Below are 15,802 nucleotides of genomic sequence, written 5' to 3'. Positions count from 1 at the left end.
TTTCCCAGCTTCCATTCAGTATACAGCGAGGGAAGGTGATTGGAGCGTATTTTAAAACTGCCAGCTGCGGGAGAAGCAAACTCGAAGTATACATTAAGTTAAAAGAGAATTGCAAATGTGTCTTGTTTTCTTATTATCAATAGTTGTTATTTATTATCAATAGTTGTTATTTCTTAACCTCCCCAACCCACACACACAAATACCACATATAGTATGACTACTCCAAATGCAACTAATGAATATCATGTTGAAGTAAAAGTAAAAACCTTCACAAAAATCAGAAAGATAGTGTCAATTTAATGAATCTTTATGAAGCACAAACTGTTAAGACTTCTTATAACTTTCACAAAAAGCAAGACATTCAAATTTGGCATATTTAAATAGCAAGCTATAACTGGGGCAATAGCCTACTTTCCCCACGGCCAACTCAGCCTAGTCTAAACTCTGTTACTTGGACATTTGATCTACCATTCTGTACTGTATATATTTTTTTCTCCATATCAGCCAAGCTTTTGCATCTATGTTTGAAGCTACTGGCCAGGTGCATTATCAACAATGACAAAGGGCCTATTAATTAAACTATTAATTTACCAGCAGATAGAATTTCTAACCAAATTATGCATGCACTTTCCACTATATATCATCATTATTGCCTTGGCCTCCGTTCCTGTAGGCACACAAACCCATCACAGCGCATCCGTGTCCCAGTACAGAGAGACAGGCAGCCCCATCAGACAGACAAGGAGGAGAGGAGAAAGGACAGGAGGACACGTGGAGGAGGGCTGGTCTGACTGCTCTTATTGTACCACCTTGTCACCACTCCACATCACTGCAGCGTACAGTGGCATTAGTGCAGTCTGCCACACCTAACTACAGTCCAGCAGCAGCAGCCAAAAACCATCGGACTCCTCTGACTGTTAATTACACAGACAAGAGACTTCACAAGGTGCCAGCTGTGGACATGTCACCAGCCAGTAGCACCAGAGAGGCAGAGGGCGTGGGCGGAGGCATGATTAAATGATGAAGGAGTTGTGCAGTCGGAGGGGTGCTGCAGATGAGTTATGGGCTGTGTAGGTTCAAGTTGAAACTTGAAACCTCAGAATAAGAAAGAGAGATGACTGGATGAAATAGAGACACACGTAAAGCTCTTTGGAATTGTCTCAGTTTAAGTCTGTAACTCTAAGTCAGTAAGTCTGTAACATGAAACTCTTGTGAGCTTTAAGCCATGTTTTAATGTAGTGTCCTCCTCAAAAGCATACCTGGAGTTGTGTTTTATTTCATTCACATTTGTGAGTAATGCTTATTTCAGTCGACATCTCCAAAGCTCAAAATAGGTTAAAAGCTACCTTTTACCATTTGTTTGACTGAAATTATCCAAATGATTCTAGTGAAGGTGTAGGGAGTTTAAAAACACATTTAGTTTAGAGTTTCTGTTTAAGAGAAAAAACAAAAACAAAAAAAACTCTAAATATGATATGCAGGATTTCTGTGTTTGACTCCATGTATGCTTTTGAATAGAAAACAACATATCAGAAAATAGTGTAATATGAGCCCTCTAATTAAAAGTCCCTGTATATAATATCTAACAAAGCTAAGAAATACTACAGAAAATCACATGTTTCATAATTGCAATGTTTTATATGAAGTACTACACTCAAGCAATGTTAAAAACATATCATTTATAATTATGTCAAGGGGTGGGCATCTCAATCATGAATTCAGACAATACATACTGTGCCAAAACATATCCATAAATGTTTTATTTCAGGTGCAACTATCTCATTAAAAGTAAACGAACTGCAAAATATAACACAAAGTTTGTACATATTGTTTATTACTGCAAATGTTTTGTTTTGTCACTATTTCTAATAGTTTTACAATATATCACTATACACAATATTTTTAACTTACATCATGAAGTAATAAATTATATATATTTTTATACATCCCCCACCTCTAATTATGTAAATGTACAGTATAACATCCACAGATTTCGCCGTTTATCTGGTCCTTATCCATGACAAATTGCCGTGGGACTGATGACACTAAATGCCATTTTGTACTACTTGGAGTTAACTTCCCAGTGCTAAATGACAAATCCAAACACAAGAGGAAAACATGACAAATGGGAATGACCTTTTATTGGTGTGTTTTTATGGGCCGGAGGATGATTTCTGCAGCACTTCCTCACACCTCGACTGAATCACACTTTCACAGTTCTGCTTAACACTCGCTGACATCGCGTAAACAGTGGGCGACACTGCAAAAGCAAAGGACCCACATGCGTCTCTGTGCCAAATCACTGCAAATCCTCAGCGAACACAAATAAAAAGGGAAGCTGTTATAAAAGATGATGAATAATATGACACACAGAAGTCTTATCTGGACTCAGCTCCAAAGATAAAAAATCTGGCCGATAAGACTTGCCGATAATTTTGGGCCGATAAGTATGGTCAATTTGGATTATTTTCACCAAGTTACGCAATTTTATTTCATGACAAACTTATCTAATGATCCTTTTTAATCACAAGTCCTCAAGAGGGCTACAGTCACATTTTGAGCAGTTATTTATTTGCATTGCAAGTGTTCAAATAAAGCTTTGTGTGTAATCTTTAGGAGGCAGGTTGGTCAAAACAGGCAGGTATAGAGATTCACTAAAAAGTGCAAATATCAGCACAATATATGGGTCAACTGATATATCAATCTCTAATACTAAAACATGTCTTTATCACTAATGACTAATTCAAACCATAACAGCACAGCTCATATTTCCCTGATATTTATGAAAATGACCAAACAGCATTAGTATTTAGTTCAATCTAATTTAGTTCAATTTAACCCAATAACAGCATTATCTACCCTAAGTCTATCTCGTATTTCATCAGGTTTCATAGATTCATTATTTTGTTGAAGATAAAACATTTCTAAGGACCACATAGGTAGTAAGTTGTGAGTTTCATCTCTTCAACAGATGCAGTTTACTAAACAAGCTTTGTTACAGGACAAAATCAAGAAAAAGTAACTAATTGTTAACAAAACAGTTGTAAAGGAAGACTTACACAAAGGCGGTGAACAAAATTCCTTCTAAATCAGGCTCAATTAAACCTATGAAGTAGTCTCAGCGATAGACAATAATGCAGTTCTCCTCAGTAATACATAAGAGGAAGCAAAAAGCACAATGAAAGTAACTTACTCTGTTACATGGGCACAGGAGATTTAGTTTTTCCCAAGGCAGTGTCTGGATGCTGTTCACCCATGAATAACATAATTATGACATAATTGCATTTGTCTTTCTGCTTCTGGTTATTGTTGCATTGTGCTCAACTCCATCAAGTCCAGGAAAAACTACCCCATCATGCTTTATGTCAAATGAATCCTGAGTTAAACCAGAGAACGTCAGTATAAAAAAGGATAATAACTATGATGCATATGTACGATTTTTCACTCCTGTTCAGTGCATGGATTTTGAGGTAAAACGTTCTGTCTAGTCAAATGGTTTTAAGGGTGTAAAGTAAATTTTGGAAGATAATGATAATGGTCTATTTTTTTTATTAAAAAGTTTGTCAGCCCTATAAGTTCCATAGGTTGGAACACGTAAACCTGCAGGTATAAACTCCATATGTCCCTGTATAGGAGGTAGCTGACAGGACTGAATTTTTCGCCAGCACTACCGCTGTCTCTCTCAGGAGGGCCTTCATTAATCAAATGTCACAATGGAAACACTTTGTTCCACTTAACTGCGGGTGGGACGTCTCTGACAACATCTGCTGTCATTAGGCCCACTGCTAAGGCACAGGCAGGACAGCCACAGGACAAGCTTTCAAAATGAACTGAAAAAGGCGCATAGTTGAAAGAACAGTACACATACCTACTCTGCACTTGTTAATAAGTGATCCAAAGTGATCTTTCTGAACATACTTAAACTTATTTTAACAAACTTAACTGATGAAGAAAGAAGATATTAGAGATGAAATAATCTGATAATGCAAAGAGCGATATAGTATACAAAAATATAAGAGACAAGCTTCAACAGTGAACAGCACCTATAAAAGCCTGTTCAATCTAATAACATCACGGACTTTGAAAAGCTTTTTTACTAATGGCAGCAAGTTATCCTTGCAGTATATCAGTTATATATAGTGTACCTTTGTCAAAGATTGTTTTGTCAAGAAAATGGACAAATGGAGTCAGCAGCGATCAGTTAAAGCTGTGTGTTCAGCACTGTGTAAGCAGTCAGCACCACGGACAGCTCCAGCTATGTCTATTCTTTTAACACATAATCAGCACTGTCCTACTAGGATCTCAAAGATATATACACATTTTTTGCCTAGCTGTATGGGGTTACAAGTCACTATGTATCTTGATTTGTACCAGTTCTAAGCTCGATAAATGGAAAGGTTTAAAGTGACAAGAATAACTATGTCCAAATAATTTCCCTTGTGGATCAATAAAGTTTGTCTAAGTGTAAGTCTAATGCAAGTCTAAATCATTTCCATTTCAGCATTTCCACAGGATAAAGCCTATTCTTACAGAGATTCTTTCTATAACTAAAATGCTATTCAAATGCCAAAAACGTGGTGCAGGATAGAAACAACTTCTAAATACATAGCAAAAACTGACTTCATGGAGAGCACATGTACTACAAAGTCTTGACTGAAGGTTAGTGCTGGAGGGGCATGTCTAGGTGTCATGGGCATGTTGTTAACTGGTGGCAAAGCACAGCCTTAACAACATTATAAGCAATATATTGATGTGAAAAAGCTCTGGAGGCTCTCTACAGTCTGCCAAGAAGCCCAGTGTTTGGCTGCAGATCAAGTGGGATTGAAGTTACACGTTCTGCTGTGAAAAGACAAACATGCACTAAGCCCTTCAGAGGACAAAGAGAGGGTATATATCTTCTTTTATACCACACCGAGGACCTTGGTATTGCAACACCAAAAGACACTCACTAATTACTTCAGTGCACTGTTCATTTTGCCTGTATGGTACAATGCATATTCAGCATAATGATACAGTATATGCACTTTGTGTAATATCTTTACATTTGCTGTGTATTGTGCTATATGATGATACTCAGGGATAAGGTTTATTTAGACACATCAACCCTAAAACAGCAAATTAAGTTACCTATTAAGTGGACAAATACATAATGTTCTATCTTGGGTCCTGATACTTACACAGTTAAGAGTTGCAAGACTTAAAATCACAATTTGAAGGCAATTTTGGATTACAAAGACTGCATTCCATACTAAGTTACATAATTCCTTTCTTTAAATATCCTGTCTGATTATGTATAATACCTGTTCTGAAATGAAAGGGAATAGAATTCTAGTATTGTATGCTTGTCAGAAAATGTCTAAAAAAGTGCAGCCATTCATATAATCATGTAAAAAAAAAAAAGAACATGATAGTAATAATAACCCTTCATTATCCACAGACTAATTCGGTTTGCACACAGGTCCCACCAAATATAATACAGCCAATGAGAGATAGTGATTTTCAAAAGAGTTATAAGACAAATATGTAAGTCGTAAGTCTTGAGCAGTGGGGGTAGCTTTATTTAAGAGCAGGTCTGTCGGCAGTGGACGCAGATGGCAGTGAGTAATGCTGATAAAGTGAGGCCTGCGCTCCACTCTGTGTGTGTGCATACGAGCATGAATGAGTTGCATAAGTAGCATCTCCAGGCATACATCAGCCTTAAGCCTTTGTGCATTCAAAGTGCTCTAAATCTCCCATCCTGCAGGAACCAAACTCCCACCAAATGTATCCAAGCAGCAAAAACATCTTCCATCATAAACAAAAAGTATATTATGCCTACAATGGGAGAAATAATAGAAGACCAATTTGAGGGAACCCCCATGTTACATAATGATGGGTAGGTAAACAGAATCTACAAAATGTGAAACTGAAAGTCATGACTCACCCCTGCTGATTTTATAATGTAGATCAAGTGAGGCAGTAACAGTGAACAGTAACCCAGCCCACGCTAAGGTTGAGTTAAAGCCCAAAATGGAAAGATAACGGTAATCTTCAAGAAAGAGCCACGGAGAGGAAACGGGAGACAGGGGAAGACAGGGAAAGGCAGGAGGAGGCTGGGGGAGACAGGGAAAGATTGGGGGAGTCTGAGAGAGACAGTGGGAGACAGGGGAAGACAGGAAAGACAGGAAGAGACAGGGGAGGCACAGGGAGACGGGGGAGACAGGAGGAGACTGGGAGAGGCAGAGAGAGGCAGAGAGAGGCAGGGGTAGACAGCAGAAGCAGGGGGAAACAGGAGAGGCAGGAGGAGGCAGGGGGAGGTACGAGAGATAGAAGGAGACTGGGAGAGGCAGGGAGCGGCATGGGGAGACAGGGGAAGACAGAAGAGGCAGGGGGAGGTAGGAGAGACAGGAGAGGTAGGGGGAGGCATGGAGGGGAAACAGGGCTGGCAAGCAAAGGCAGGGGTTCATGTCAGGAGAGATTAACTTCTACACAATCTTATTCACTAGCATTAAACCTCCTCCATCACTTCCAGTGTTACTCATACCAGCTCAGAAGTAGTACACAATGCAGTAAGCATGAGCTAGGTATGTACTCCTTTTAACATAGGTCCCATGTGAAGAGATGTCCCTATAGTCAATGGCAACTTTTGCATGCAATGCCACTTAAAAGCCATGAGAATTAATCTCATGTCAAGCTTCATACTATACTCACTGCTAATGTTATTACACAGAGGTATTTGTAACTTTTTGCAATTGACTCCAGTGAGTATTGAAACCACCTTGCCACTACATTGGCATATTACAGAAAAGTGAGGAAAACAATATTGCAACGTAACAATAATATTTTGGCCTAATACCCATAAAACATGGATAAAACATCTACAAACATCGGTACAGTTTGAAGAGGAAAATGCTACAATGTCATAAAACAGTGTCATTTCCAACTCACGCTTTCCCCTCCAGGCCTCCATCTGTTTTCTGGGCAGAATGGACTTTATCATGGCTCTTGTTAAGTCATTACAGGCCAGAGACAGCGGCACTTGTTTCTGTTTGGCCATTTTTCATTTTCAAATAAACCCTCATCATGCTTCTGGACTGAACAATGCCAACAAACCTCTGCCAAGTCACATCCAAATCAAATCCACAAAATTTACCCCCACGAACACAGAAGACAGCAAGTGAAATAAGACATAGTTTGTTATAGTGTTGTTCCAATATTAAAACTTGATTTGGATACTAAGGAATAGACTGATTTCGATACCACAAAGATGATAACAAACATTCTTTATTTAGACGATAGAATATAATTTCAACATTAAATCAAAGTACTTTCTTTTATATTATGAGTGAAGAAATCTGGAAGAATTATAATGCTACAATTGGCAGTAACAAGACGTCAGACTATCGGCTACACACCTTTATGTTCAGCCTGGCTTCATGATAATACATCTATATAAACCTACTACTAATCCGTCCTTATCATCATGCTAACATGTGCTGAGGTAGTGGTGCTCCAGTAGAACATGGGCCGCCCCTCTGAGGCAGCCTCTCCTGAGAGTGCACAGCTCCTCAGGGCACATCAGGGCAGAACCGTGTGCAAATACATACTACATCCTACATACTGGAGACATGAGTGTTATTTGGCCGTGCCTCCCTAGCCAACAGTCACATCAATGACATAACACACTTGATGTGCAGAGAATCTATAGTCCAACCCCAAATCAGAAGATGGGAGAGAAGTTCTGTGTGCTGCTAATAAGGAGTGCAGAGGAACCGGTTTGGGATTACTTGTGCTTGGATGGACTGTCACATTATGCTCACTTGGAATACACTTAACACACAGACAGCAGCCTCGAGCCTGAAGAAAATCCATACAACTTCTCAGTCACGTGCACTAAAAGCATCAGTGTGAGGGGATGCTCATGCTAGCATGACCCGGATCTCCAGTGAAAACACACTGCGAGAAGGGTTCTCAATAATTCACATCTGACCCCATTGCACAGTTGCTTAAATGTACAGTAGGAGGAAGTACGGCTGGGGTTTCCTTTTTAGGGTGGATTAATAGAAACACATGCTAAAAATGGAAATGTGATCACTGAAACAAATGATGAATAAATACCAGCTGTATTTTCTTATTTTTATGTAAATATATCTGACATACTAATATTTTGTGCTCATCATTTATCATTTTGTGCTTATCATTTATCTTCCATTTTCACAATGTACTTTTTTTTCCACAATTAAGTATTGAGATTATAATGAGCATAAGCTGTGTACTACTTTACAGGTAAAACAGTTACTAAACAGATGAGCTTGTAGATGAGATACAAAGTTTTAAGAAACTGTACATATAAGTTGATAAAATTAATGAAAAAATAATTCTTACTGAGCCATTGCACAACTACTGTGTATTCATCAAAAGTGAAATAACACTGCTTGCAATGCAAAAAGACTTTTTTTTTTAAACTAATATTATATCAGGTGAAAAACTGCAATAATTGGCAGTATTATCTAGAAGTATCTCCATGGAGATAGATAGATTTAAACTCATATCCTACTCAGAAACATTCAAAGCACTGTAATCACATACCCATGGACACAAAGTGTGTTTCTAGTAAGATTAAACTTTATAGTATCAGTGAAAAGACCACTGAAACCTTATTTGGAATAATGACTTCCTTGTTCTTCTTTAGAAATATACACTATAAAAGAATGAAACTGCATTATAGTCAAACTAAATAATATGACTAAAGCTAAATCCCAACAAACATCCCAGCTTCAATTCAGTTCATTTGCGCTGAGCAGTTTTCAGTGACCTCAGATGGGAAATTCTCTTCTTACGTAACACTGCTCTCTACAGATATGACTGCGAGTCTTGTCTCTGGTGGATAGGACTCAGTAGCATGGGGCAATAGGTGACAGTTACAAGAGTGCAGGTCCTGTCATGTCATGGGGATCTAAACAGGACAGGCCCATCTGACATTGTGCTGCGTTTACTTCCACTCAATCCAGTTGGACTTCTCTATGTTGGTCTGCTGAAGCCTTGTGTTTAATCATTCAAGAATCCCAGTTACAAAAACACTGGAGACTAGTGAATGGAGAGTGAACAGACAACTCTATGGAGAATGATGAAACACAGGTATGATTCAATACAAAAAAAAAAAAAAATCTTATGAATATTTGAAGAAGGACCAACTGGGATGCAATGTGCCAAGCCGAAGTCCATGGAGAGGTTGACGAGAAATAACTAGGGACATTTTGAAGGCAATTTGAGAAGTGGAACGAACAGGCTTTTTATCAGCAGGCCTCCTCTGTGCCACAAAGCTCACCTGGACTCACTGGAGACTGGTTGTGGTTTGCTGAGATTACAGAGGAAGTGAAGGGAGTGAAGTAAAAAGAAAGTTTAGCTACAACAGTGCCAAGCACATGTGAGGGGGCTAGCGTCAGAGTGATGTCATATAGATATTTAGTTTAGTTTATTTAGTATAGATATTTGGTTTGTTTCTCTATTCAAATCTTTTCATATTTTTATCAAAGAATAATAATTACTTATATGTTAATAGTATGTAGTGCACACATCACATTTTTTCACTCAAAATTGATTGATCTCTTGAATTTTTTAAATACAATTTTAACATTTCTTAAAAAACATGACACTTTAATTATTGCCATTTTATACAAAAAATAGCTCAATCTATTCCTATCACAGATGGTTTGCTGTAGCATCTCCAGTTAAAACCAAACCATATCATTAACATCATGATCAATATATGAATTATTATTTTTTGTATATGTTGATCAGAATACGGAATCCTACAGCACAAGCTCTACTTCCAACAATGAAAGAATACATCACAATACATGGTAAGAACTTTGATAAACTAGGTGAGATTGTTAGGGAATTGATGGGAACAGATCTTTTAGCCTCAATGCAAGTCACTGTTGTTGTTACATTATTGTTTTACTGTATAAAGGAAAATAAATTACAGAAAGATGGATTTCTGTGGAAAACAACCCTGATAGAGTGATTCCAGAGTAACTTCCCTTCACTAATGGGTTTGGCCAGCCAAACCACCACATCAACACAGGCCGTGTCATGCAGTATGTTATGATGGCCCCAGTATGATTCCTGTAACATAGGAGTGCATTATGAAAAGCACTTTGAACTGCTTATTTAACGTGCATGAAAAGACCTATACAACTGGAGCTGTTTATTATTATTATTATTATTATTATTATTATTATCATCATTGTGTGTATGTACTAAAAATAGCATTTTTTTAGAATCACTTAATACAGTGTCTTAGCCAAAGTATACATTAAAAAATAGCTCCCTAATCTCTAAAAGAGGAGTTTATAATGCAAAATCAACTTTTAGGAGTTTTCTACCATGTTATAATGTTGTTCCATTATTAAAAACATGCCTGAAGCTGTGTTAGATGTCATCCATGCATGTTTGAGTAATATAGCAATCTCTCCCTATCCGCCTTATTCAAACGCTTGTTATAGTTAACGATATGATTGATCCTATCCAAAACTGAGCCCACAAGCCTACATCACCCATAAATATACAATTGCATGATACAAAACAATACAATACATTTTCACAAGCCTAATGCAATGTGCAGTAGTTTCATTAGCAGCATACCGATTTGTGATCGGTATGCATGCTGCTTGTGAGCACAGAGAGCAAAGGGCAGGGGGCAGACAGCGTCAAAAACTGACTTCGGCGGATATAACATTTTCAAAACAATTAAAGGTAATATGGTGATCTAAATAAGTTATGTGTAAGCAGTTAATACCCCCGCAGAAGTGTAACACTCCCTCTTTAAGCAATGCACGTTTCATTATTCCATTTAATTTTATCTGTATTTTCAGTATGACAGAGCCTCCATCTCTCCTCTACCTGCCCCACCCTCTTCAGCTTCTCACTGTGTTCCCCTCTGCAGTGCTATGTTTCTTTGCTTTAATACAACTTCTGTGTATCTTGAAAAGCTGCCAGGAAATGTGCCTTTTTTGATTGTTTTCCTTCTTTGCTATACCCGTGGGCTAAATGGCTTCAACGGTCACAACATGTTACAGAGATCAATACAGCTCTCTCACCCGTAGTCCTGTCATTGTTCACATACTGTACGCTGGGACCACATGTTATGGCATGGACATTATACAGACTCTACTACACACTGGTTTAGGGGTGGAGTGGTTGCTATAGTAACGGTTCTCTTTCAGGTATGAAGTGTCAGGATGATAAAAAGTAGCAATGAACTATCGCATCCAGCATATCTGATGTCCTTTGAATTGACTGAATGTGAGCTTGAAGCAGACATGCAAAACAAACATGAGAGACATAATGTGGTTGTAAATGAGAGCGGTTTTCTTTGGCCTTTGGACTGAAATATGGATATGTTTGGGGTTAGCGGTTTGTGTTGGTCCCAAAGTGTATTAAATGTAAGGGATAATTTTCAAACTCATAATAAATAAAATAAGTAAAACTGATATGATAAGTTTTCTTTACATGTTTCAATGCCAACTTTAGTCTTCCTCACAGGAGTCACTGTGCTGTCTTAGGCCTGGGTACAGACATAAACTCCACGAGATGAGACAAGACAATATTACAATACAGTTAGAGTTAAGTTTTAAGATATTTTTGTGAATTATTCTTAGGAAAATTATTATTTTGAACATTGCACTCTTAAGAAATATAATGTAATTGAAATCATATTGGGTACACATTGGTGGTGGCATTAAAACAAAGTAGCCTATATCTGTTATCTGTCTATTTAGGGACAGGACATCTTCTGGAATGTGCTGCATTTGTTGACTTATTCTAGCAAAGAATCTTATTATCTAACAAAAAGAAAATAAACTCTATGAAAATGTAATCACTTCTTTTGTGAAAACATTCAGAAAAGTATGCATTGTTTTAAAGGACCCAATTTAAGTGGAAGACTGCTGACAGTGCTTAATTACCATAACAACCATTATCATAATTTAACTTTCTAAATAAATGAAAAAGCTTCATATTAAAGAAAAGGACAAATATAAAAGTGTGTATAATGTATGGCCTATCTGTAGTTATTTATATGTTTTAAAGAGACAATAGAGACTGCTGTGCCTGTATGTCCCATGAGGCATTTTGATTAGCTAAAACAGCACTGGTAGACTTCACAGATAATCTCAAGAGAGGAGCGCGCAAATCCTCCATCAGACTCCAAACACAAGTTTCATTTCCCATATCTCACTTCTCTCCCTCTTGCCCCCTGGCATCTCCCTAAGAATCAGTTGGCACAGTCACCCAGCTATATGAAGAAGAAGATGTACATAGCAAAGAAAAGGAAATGGGGAAATGGCAGTGTAAAAGTAGCCTGATTAGGAAAGTAGGAAAGTTACAGTACAGAAGCTTACATTATACAGTCCATTTCTGTCCTCTGAATGTGACTGTGCCCAAATGAGCACTAGTTTTATTATCAACTAGTACCTGATTTCAATACTTTTTAAAAATACAGTCAGCAATTTGAGTAATAACAAGAAATATGCCCTATGAAGCCAAATGCAGCATATGAGTCTAAGGGAGGGCTGTCTGTGTGCGTTACGCCATGTTTCTCTCCTGATCTCTCACTCACCCACACAGTCATATATTCAGACATATGCACAGCAGAAAGCATATGAGCTGTGTACTGTTGTGGTTAAACATAAGCAACTGACACCGGGGCAATTTAAAACAATGTATTTTTTTAAACATGAATATTATTTGTGTAATAAAAGCACATAATCTGTCTAATTTGAAAAGTCATCAATAAACTTTGTTGTTTAATCAATAATAGTCTAATCAGAAATTCTAGTCTAAAAGGATTTACATTAGGCTACCATTCATCACAGAAAATACAACTGTACTAGGAGAAACAAATCCTAAACCGTATGAACTGGTTCTAAAAAAGATTTTTATAACGTAGTTTTATATTTTTATAACATAGCAGTGCAATTAATCACATTTAAATTTGTGTTTTCAATTATAACTCTATTCAGTTACAAATATGTTATAATTCCAAATATAATCATTTACCCCCAGTTCAGAATGATATATGTGTGCGCTCGTTCTGCCAATTAAACTTGGAGGAAAAGCTATAAACAAAATTGTCACATTACTAATAGACTATATTAGATGCATACTTTCTCTATAGGTTAATCTTGTCAGTATAAAAGTAATAGTTTTAAATAATTGTGATTTCATTTATAAGCTAAATAATCGTAACTGTGTTTTTGCCATGGTCAGCCATCTCTAATGTAAACCAGGGTAAGACTGAGCAAGGTATCCACTACACTAAACTTGAACTAAACCAGCATGTAATTTTCTAATTAGCAATCATCAGTCTAGTAAGCCCGTTAAGTAAAACAAGTACAAGAGCCTGGATATCACCAGCAGTGCCCTAGCCTTTTTAAACAACCTAATGACCCCCTTTTCAGTCCATAAATTAACTTTAAATCTTGATCTAAAAATAAAGGTTTACAATGTGATAAATACCCAACTATCAATGGTCAAAACTGGGACTAAATCAGGACTAGAACATGGACAAACCAAGCCCTCGTCAGGACTACATCAGGACCAAACACCAAAGAGGGAACACACCCTTAATTACGAAATGGCTTAATCTTGACATAGATCATTATACCGTAAATCAGTTACCATACAAGGCCAAAATAGACTAGTTACAGTGCATTCAGAAGAAAAGTCCACCTCACCGGTCACTGCCTGTTTGTATGCGGGCACACACCCAGCACATACTACCCCAGTGAGTGCCTCTCCCTCATGCGCACCACTCGACTGAGTACTGTGCTGACAAATACGCCCGTGTCAATCAGCCATGAATGAGTTAATATTCATCTCCAACACCTGGCATCCTCTCAGCAGCGGGGGACATAGGCACAGCTCAGGTTACCATCACCACCACTGATAACGCACCACACGCACACACACTGAATCAATGTGTCTGACAGAAAAGCACAAGCACGACCCCTTATAAACATGCGTGCCAGCATCTCTTTAGAGTTTTACCATTTGAGACTTGACATAGTTATGGCCGTTTATTGTGGCACTCCCTTATTTAAATGCCCCTTATATTCACATGCTAACCTCAAGCCATTGTAGTGTAACCCCACCCCCGCAGCACACTCACCCACACATCCCCTAACAGGTGGCACTACTGCTGCTGTCAAGAAGCACATTTAAGCCGGATGGTGTATTTTTGCCTTGCGTATTCCCGGCTGAGAGAAACTGAACTGAGAAGACAAATCCTCCTCCTCTTCCTCCTCTCTGTAGACGTCTGTCAGTGACTGCAGCACTAGCAGCAGCAGCAGAGGCGGTACACTGCTTTTCCCCAGCTGCTTGGCTATGCTAACACTGTGCAGCACTATATAGGGCTAAATCAATGACAGTGGATGGATCACACACAGAAAGACATAGTAAAGAGATCAGCTGTTACCGTTGATGTTGGCTACTGGCTAGAGCTGGAGCATCCCGGCTAAGACGCAGGCAGCTTTGGATCTCCTCCCTTCTCCCTGCTCTCTGGGTGGGGAATTGTCAAACGGCTGGCTGCAGCAGTAGCAGCTCTTAGGCCTGCATCTCTCTCTCCTCACTCTCTCTCTCTACACTACCTCCGCCCCCTCGCTACTCTCCCTTTCCCTTCACTCTCTCCCCACCCCCAAAGACACTCCTCCTTGGCACCCTTCCTCCATCCTTTTTTCCTATCCTCCTCTCCCTCTCTCTTCTCCTCTGCTCAATTTCCCCTATTCTCTCATTGCGTCGTCCGCGTGTGCACTGAGCTGCGCAAATCCACTCTGTTGAATTAATCAGCCAGCTCCGGCACTACAAGCATTGGTTAAATCAGTGAGATACTGTCAAGAGAAACCCACAGATTGGTATTTGAGAGCAGACGAATCAGAGTTACACGCACAAATTAGGATGGCCTACGCAGTCTGGGATGTGTGACTGCCAAAATAGCCTTGATGATGTGCGCTTGAGTGATGGTGGCTGCAAATCTTCCCCTCCCATCGTAAACTACCCACAATTCATGTGTCAGTGTCAGGTGATCTACATCTGCTGTATTTATGTTGTTAGATACCACTTGGCCATAAGTGCCTTCCGCTCACAGCTGAAACACATGTATGTACAGGGGAATTAGTGAATCTAAATGGCCTGTAATAAATTCATGCAAGTGCAAGGTTGTCTGTCAGTGTAGGTCAGTGTGTTAGAGTAAGGATTAAATGGAGATGTCTAAAGTGTACAAAGTATAAAGGGTAAAGTAATGCTTAACAGTAGCCATTAGGTCTTGAAAAAAGGCATTTAAATAAGAGCTTAAATTGCTTGTTATTGTTTCTGTAGAATAATAACATGATTAGCATGCATTAAATAGCTCTCACAACACACAATGTAACCTTAACGCTACATGTGGAACTGTAAAAGGATTAAAATCAGTCCATTGACTTCATGGTGTGTCAGAATTATTTAGCAGTCTAAATGCCTGAGGTTTTTTGTTTGTGGTTTCATGAGATATGAGGGGAACTTTACTTTACATACAGACATTTTGCACTATATTTTACCTGTGGGGTAGTGGTTTAATAACCTGGCTAACAGGAGAATGATATGTGGGGAGTTAGGCTCTGAAATGGGTTCTTCACTTTTATCAATATGGAAAGGTTCTCACTGAACACGATCCGTCCAAACTACAATGTTGCCCTGTGAAATACTACAAATACCGCCACAAATACCCTCATAAATACCACAAGAACTGCTTGTCAGATTATACGTAGTAGTAGTAGTCACCACC

This window comes from Boleophthalmus pectinirostris, unplaced genomic scaffold (assembly GCF_026225935.1).
Source record: "Boleophthalmus pectinirostris isolate CB_2022bp ecotype Guang Dong unplaced genomic scaffold, ASM2622593v1 HiC_scaffold_18, whole genome shotgun sequence".
NCBI lineage: Eukaryota > Metazoa > Chordata > Actinopteri > Gobiiformes > Gobiidae > Boleophthalmus > Boleophthalmus pectinirostris.
This window is presented reverse-complemented; position numbering follows the sequence as displayed.